General features: G+C 34.8%; 1 long non-coding RNA gene across 1 annotated transcript; it reads right to left on the bottom strand.

The window, feature by feature from the left end:
• Positions 1 to 922: 922 nt before the first annotated feature.
• On the bottom strand, positions 923 to 4,975 carry LOC107843520. Its single transcript, XR_001666419.2, has 3 exons — positions 2,516 to 4,975; positions 1,496 to 1,568; positions 923 to 1,154 (listed from the first exon to the last, which is right to left on the bottom strand). It is a non-coding gene; the product is annotated as an uncharacterized LOC107843520 (long non-coding RNA).
• Positions 4,976 to 6,426: the final 1,451 nt, after the last annotated feature.

Raw genomic sequence — 6,426 nt, 5'->3', positions numbered from 1 at the left:
TATGAGACACTCTATTGTGTATTCAGCTAGTTGTAAGGATAGCTTCCCCCATAAGTTTTGGGATGAATCCGAACTTATGAGTAAGGCATTCATTATTTTCTTTAATATTTGATTTTTTATTTCTACAATTCTATTTGATTTAGGTGAATACAGGGCAGTAGATTGATGGGTAATTCCATTTTCTACACTTATCTCTATAAAAGGAGATTCATATTCTCCACCTCTATCCCTTCTTATCGTTTTGATATTTTTATTCAACTAATTTTCAATCTGTATTTTAGATTGCCTAAACACATCTATTGCTTCATTATTACAATAAAGAAAATAAACATCACAATATCTAGTGCAATAATCAATAAAAGTTATAAAATACTTTTTTGCTACCACGAGATGGTGTTGACTTCCTATGAAAAATGTCTGTATGGATTAAGTCTAAGGGATTGGAATTCTTTTCAATAGACTTATACGGATGCATAACATACTTTGATTCACACATGTTTGACACTTTAACTTATTACACTCAAAATTAAGCAAAAATTTTAAGTTAATCAGTTTTCGCAAGGTTTTATAATTGACATGTCCTAAACATTCATGCCACAATTCATTTGACTCAAGTATGTAAACAGAAATAAAAATTTTATTAATCTCAATAGCCATTACATTGATCTTAAAAAAGCCCTCGGTGAGGTAACCTTTTCCTACATACACTTATGGTTTGCTAATTATAACCTTATAAGAAACAATACTGTCATGATTCGAATTCTGAGTCATGATGACACCTAACATAACCCACCAGTAGGTAAGCCAACACCATAACCCGGAGCTAATGCAATGGTTTGCCTTGGTAGAAATGTCCAACATGGACCCTATGTAGCAACACAATATAACAACAACATTCCACAAATAAAACAACTAATATTCAAATGCCAATTCCATGACCTGATAGTATAAGTAGAAGAGCAACTCTAAATCTGACAACAGAAATTACAATTCAAAGTCTGGCAACTTAAATAGTCTTATACAATTGTCTCGAATACAAAAGACAAGTAAAGATAGAAGGAAAAGAGGGTAACTTGAACTCCAAGAGCTTTCCCTATATCTTGATGATCAACACGGCATAATCTCAACTCAATGACGGCAGCTAAAACTCGGGTCTGCACCAAAAAAGGTACAAAAGTGTAGTATGAGTATCAAAACATGGGTACTCAGTAGGCATCATCAGCCGACTGAGCTCAAATATAATGTAAAGATGATATAAAGTAAGATAATGATCTTAAAGTCAAGAGGTAGGATCGAATTTAAATCTACTTTGATACCACTGTAACAACATCTATACTACTAAAACAATAATATGACATACTATTTAAAAATACTCCATAATCACTATAACAACTGAGTATCATTTTGAAAACATACAGTCATATACACAATAACGAAACATCTACTTGCTATAATCATCATCAACCATATTTAGAACATAAACACAAGAACTTACCACGACCTCCCATACCGCTGAGAAGTACACGAAAGAGAGCACAACAAAGAACTCATCACAGCGTCCCATACCACTGGAGAGCACACAAAAGAGCATCAAGCAAGAACTCATCATAGCGTCCTATACCACCAAAGAGTACACTAAAGAATACAATCAATAATACAATAAAGCACAACTACTCCAGCAATTTAATGAAAACCGCGGGTAGCACAACCCCGCCATGGCTCATTATCGAAATCCACCTCTAAATACCCATATCATAATTCAACATAGAGAAGGCAACTTTGTCATAGCATACACATGTAATATGTAATTCTATAATTCATTGATAAAGACCACAAAGTACATACTAATTAACCTTATTTTTCCAAAATTCAAAATATTACAAGTCTTAAAATAACTAGTCATCAAATTTGGGAAAAACTACAAGTCACCCATTATATAGGTTATTCAACTATCATAAGGCCATTCTTTAACTAGCATCATCATGACATGAGTTATCAACTAAGCCATCTCAACTTCACATGTTAGGATATAATTTTACTAACCATCACGCAATACTAGATCCATCATCACTAAGCATGTTACAACCTTAAGGACTAGTTTCCATATTTTAATCAAGTAAAGTCCACCAACTAGTTTACTTGGTTTCAAATAATAATCATATATTTTAGAAGCAGATAGTTATCACAAAAGCCACCTTACTAGGCAAGATTTCATAATATAATCTCTTATTCAAGTCGAGTATATATATAGGTTAGCCCTTGAATTTTTTATGAAAGCTTACACATAACGCTAAGCCTTAACTTAATATTAGGCATAAATTTCCTCTAGTAGCTAATTTAGCATCAACAAGGGTCACACCTTATATATAGTGATTTGGAACAAGAAACGAATAACAATTTACCAAGAGAGACCTCATAATTCAAGAATATAGGCGGTTGGCCCCACATGGCCTAACCTTACAAATATCAATGCATATAAGTAAATTTTCCCCACACGGCATCATAATGTTCTTACCTCTTACGGATTCACCGGGCATCATCACAATATCAATATATTCCTCCGAATTCATTGTGCATCATCATAATATCACACATTCCTCTAGATTCGAATCGGGCATCATAATAATATTGCATATTCCTCCGGATTGACCATGCATCATCATAATATTACTTATTCCTCTGGACTCAAACTGGGCATCATTATAATATCACATATTCCTCCGAACTCGAAGCGAGCATCATCATACTATCACATATTCCTCTAGATTCACCGGGCATCATCATAATATCACATATTTCTCCAAATACACCAACATACATCCACATCAATAGCCAAACTAATAAGCATACAAAAAAGCTCACAATATATAAATAAGTAGGGATGTGGGAAACACTTGCCATTTTACCTTACTAATAAGCTTCACATGTAATGTGAGCATCAACAAGAGCATGAGTATTTACCAAACATGCACAATAATCACTTAACAAGGGTATTCAAGTCATGATCACAAAAAAATCCAATGATCGAGTGCAGCCATCACAACTTCTACACACACACACACACACATATATAGCTTGGACAATCACCATGTATCTAGGTTTCTAAGCATTTACTTAGTTCAAGCTTAAGGTGGGTCAAGTCCCACTTTTAAATCCCGAGAATACCAAGCTTAGTAACACATGTATAGCTTCTACATGGAATTAGGCTAAGTCATCCATACCTCACCATAAAGGATTACTAATCCTTTATAGGTCTATAGGGAAAGTCTCTTCAAGAATCCTTTCTAAGTTAACCCAACACCAAGGTCATCTCCTGTCTAGGCATTATATAGGTTAATACACACCTAAGGATAGAGAAGTATAACATTCATGTCTACTTGGATCAACTATAGTATTCTCACCCTAGTCATGAGACCACAATTAAACTAACCAAGGTCCTAGACTAAGGGTCAAATATCATACCTTATAAATCCATGGCCTATAGCAATTAATAAATCCCAAGTTGACCATTTAATCAACTATCATCTAAATTCTCCACCTGATCTCTCAAGGTATCAATGATTATATTACAAACAAGCTTACTCTAGACTATAGGTAAGCCTAACCTACCTTGAATCTAAGCAACTCAGGAGCCAACGAGCTTTTCCTTTCCTTTTCGAGAAGCTTTTTCTTCCACAAGCAATGATATTAACAATAAAATCTAATCATTACAACAAGAATGACAATGCCCATTATAGCACCATGGTGCCATGGGTTTCAAAATGACATCAAACCCCAAGTGGGTCCACCTTTGGAAAATGAGTTTCCGAGACCAACACATAGTCTAAATATCATTAGGGAGCTAAAACCCTCAAGAAATTTGAGTAAAGCAATCACATTTGTGGATACAATTTAGCCTCAAAGACTTAGGGTTTTTTCGTCTAGTAATCAAGAAATTAATATCAAATTTGAAAGAATCTTACCTTAGATTTGTAGAAAAAAATTGGATTACACAATTTGCTAAGCTTCTAATCAACCCACAAGACTCATATTTTTTTGTAAAAAAGCATGTATGGCTGCTAGGGTTTTCAAAATGCTGAAAATGTCGCAAAAATCAGCCAAAGGGCCTTTTTATACGAGTTTAAATTAGCCCGCAGGGTCAAAACTTGTTTTTGACCTACCAAACTCATTCGGACTTTGTTTTTTGCAAATGAACTATGTAAACCCACTAAATTAAATATTTCGGATGCATTGGTGAAGTTGGATTTTCCATTTGAGGTCAGTTAGGCCACTTTTGGGTCCCACACTCATATATTTTAATTTTTATCTTTTTGACTAATAGGTCGAAATTAGCTCGGGTACTATGGGATCCGAACCAAGGGTCTACCTACCCTAAAATTGATATTACATAGCTGCTGGTGTTGTCAAAATTTGAATCAAAAATTATTTTAATAAAGTTTTTGCTTGGCAGCCATTTTGAATCAATGAAGACTTCAAATTGGAAAAGTGGTTCTAAAAACCAAATGACCCATTAGGTAACCAAACTATCAATTCCAGTAAGTCACTAATGACTTGGGATGGCTATGGAGAAGTTCTATCGGTGAAGATAAGCAAGAATACGGCTAATGTCCTGAAGGGTCATTACGTCATCCACTACTAAGAAACTTTCATCCCTGAAAGTTAAAGATAAGGAAATACCTAAAGTCTCCAATAGGTGAGGATATTGGGCTCGTATCTTTCCCTCTGACTCCTAAGTGTCCTCCTCTAATGCGCAGTACCTCCATTGAACCTTAGCTACAAATATCTCTCTAGAACACAGCGGCCTCACATCACTAGCCAAAATAAGCATGGGCTCCTCTACAAAACCTAATTGCTCATCTAACTGGACTGAGTCCCATGTTAGCACATGGTATAAGTTAGGAATATACTTCTGCAGCATGGATACATGAAAAACTAGATGAACAACGGCAAAGTATGGAGGTAAAGCTAACTCATAGGCCATCTCACCAACTAAATAGAAAATATCAAAAGGGCAAAAGCAGATATACACAACATATAAACATAATGAAAAATACACCCAAGAGTCCATAAATCATATAATAAGTCAATGAGAATAATAAGGAAAAACTATCATAATTATGTTTAAGAGGCTAACATAATAAAACTAAGGAAGTATCAGGGCGAACTATCTTATTCCAACTACATTCAATATATGTCAATGCTATACCATATATACCAGGTATATATACAAATAAGGAGTTAAGGTGTAATGACCCAAGTCTATACCCCGAACGCTACACAGTGCTCATAATCCTGAAGGACCACAAGCTAACCCGTGACTGGTACCTGCTGCAATAACTAAATAGTAATATTATAAATATGCAAAAATTAGGCAAAAACTTTCCATAAAGTTCAATACTAAAATAAAAATAAATTCAATATAACAATACCAAAACTGAAACATCTGTCTGAAAATACACTAGTTTGAAAAGTCTCTATTGTCTGAATCATGTAGTTGATAAGATAAGCCCCCAACTAACTCTAACTACTAAAAACTGTACTGATAAAAAGAAATACTAAAGAAAATAATCATGTCCATGAACTATAAGGGCTCAACACTAACTATGATTGCTGAAGATCTGAACGGCTAAGGGTGCTCTGTCTGAACCTACGATATAAGACATCATAGTGCAAGAGAAAAGTATATGTCAGTACTTTGAATGTATTGGTATGCAAAGTGAGGTAGGATGAAGTGCATGGGTTCATATGCATGAATAATACTGATTGAATAACATGGATACAACTGAATAAGAGTACATATATGAATACATATACTGTAATTGAGATTGTGATAACACTGAATACTGAGTTCTGAATTACTGATTTACTGATATCTGAGGTTACTGATACTATATAACCAATAACTCAATGAATGTATCTGGTAGTCCTGATTCTATTGAACTGTGCTGAGTTTTGTACTGAACTGAGTGACTGTGTCTTACAGTCCTAAATTTGTAGAACTAAACTGAGTTCTATATTAAGGCTAAATTTGAAGCTGAGACTGTGGGAGGTAATCATATAACCGATATGCCCCTTTATAAATAGATTGGGGTCAAACCTATAACCCCCATGGGAAGGGTGTCAATACTGTACTACGGGTAGAGACAAGCTGTGAGTTAATCCTTTCTAACAAGATGCTCTTTCATCAACCGTCACTGGCAAGAAAACTCATGTAAGATGTATCATTCCTAATCTGGCAGAAAGATATCTCAACCTATGCTAGCTATGTAGTTCTATAATGTAGGGATTGCTACTAAGGGTAAAACCCTCTACTGGCAGAAATGCCCCCATCCCTGGGTTAACTTAGTGCTAAATCCTACTCCCAACCAAATAGACACTGAACTGATTTCCTAGTTCATATTAGGCTTGACTAAACTATTATTAAGC

This window comes from Capsicum annuum, chromosome 10, assembly GCF_002878395.1.
Source record: "Capsicum annuum cultivar UCD-10X-F1 chromosome 10, UCD10Xv1.1, whole genome shotgun sequence".
In the NCBI taxonomy this organism is placed as follows: Eukaryota; Viridiplantae; Streptophyta; class Magnoliopsida; order Solanales; family Solanaceae; genus Capsicum; species Capsicum annuum.
This window is presented reverse-complemented; position numbering and strand designations above follow the sequence as displayed.